Source organism: Eptesicus fuscus, chromosome 14 (assembly GCF_027574615.1).
Source record: "Eptesicus fuscus isolate TK198812 chromosome 14, DD_ASM_mEF_20220401, whole genome shotgun sequence".
NCBI classification, from domain to species: Eukaryota; Metazoa; Chordata; class Mammalia; order Chiroptera; family Vespertilionidae; genus Eptesicus; species Eptesicus fuscus.
This window is the reverse complement of record NC_072486.1, coordinates 13,657,708-13,658,667: the sequence shown is the minus strand read 5'-3', so window position 1 is coordinate 13,658,667 and position 960 is coordinate 13,657,708. Positions and strand designations below refer to the sequence as shown.

At 39.4% G+C, this 960-nt stretch overlaps 1 pseudogene; it reads right to left on the bottom strand.

Moving 5' to 3' along the window:
• Nucleotides 1-506: 506 nt before the first annotated feature.
• LOC114235042 (small nucleolar RNA SNORA48) lies at nt 507-651 on the bottom strand (annotated as a pseudogene).
• Nucleotides 652-960: the final 309 nt, after the last annotated feature.

The following is a 960-nucleotide window of genomic DNA, read 5'->3' as shown; positions in this document are numbered from 1 at the left end:
GACAAAACAACACCATCACTTTCCATTTCTCCCACCAGTTACATTAAAATAATTAAATGCTCAGTTGCAAATTTCAACAATAAAAGAGAATAATTTTAACATTAAAATAATTAAATGCTCAGTTGCAAATTTCAACAATAAAAGAGAATAATTTTAGTGTCATACAGATAGAGAAATTAGAAATGAGCTTTGAGTATGCATATGTGCATAAACCATGGGCACAGACAATAGGGTGGTGAAGGCCTGGATCAGGGGTGGGCGTGGGCTAGAAGGAGTTAATGGGGGAAAGGAGGATATGTAGTACTTTCAACAATAGAGATGTAAAAGAAATGAGCTTTGAAATTATTTGGGGATGTAGAAAAAAAAATATCACAGAGGAGGATTTTTTTAATTTGCAGAAGCAGAATAGAAGTGATACAAGAAGCCTGTGCAAAATTATTAGATTATGAAGAGTGGTCCCATCTCTTTCCATATTCTTTTTTTTTTCTTTCTTTTTTTCTTTTTTTAAATGTGCCTCAGGCATGAAACAGCTCTGGCCACCGACACAGGCATCAAGCTAGGATGAACTAAGGACTGTACATCTGCTTTGCCCCTGATTGATATAAGAGCAACACCACCAATCAGGTGTCTCCTTGCCCATTGCCAGGGGGTTTCTTTCCATATTCTTAAAGGATAGACGTGGAAATGATCTAAAGTAAGTGAAGCAAGAGCCTTCTGACTTGCAGGCGGTTTTGGCTCACGGTTTTCTGAGGATGGTAAAGGAGCCCTCCCTCCCCAGAGGTGTTTAAGAGCAGGAGGGTGCAAACTCAAACCTGCAGTGGCTGAGGAGAAACCTCCCTAGTGACAAAGATGTGCTCGCTGATGTTATACAGGGCTTTTTGGTCCTGAGTTTCTATACACAGTGGATAGATACTTATTTTTAGATTCTGCTATTACTTCTCTGTGCTAACTGGCACCATC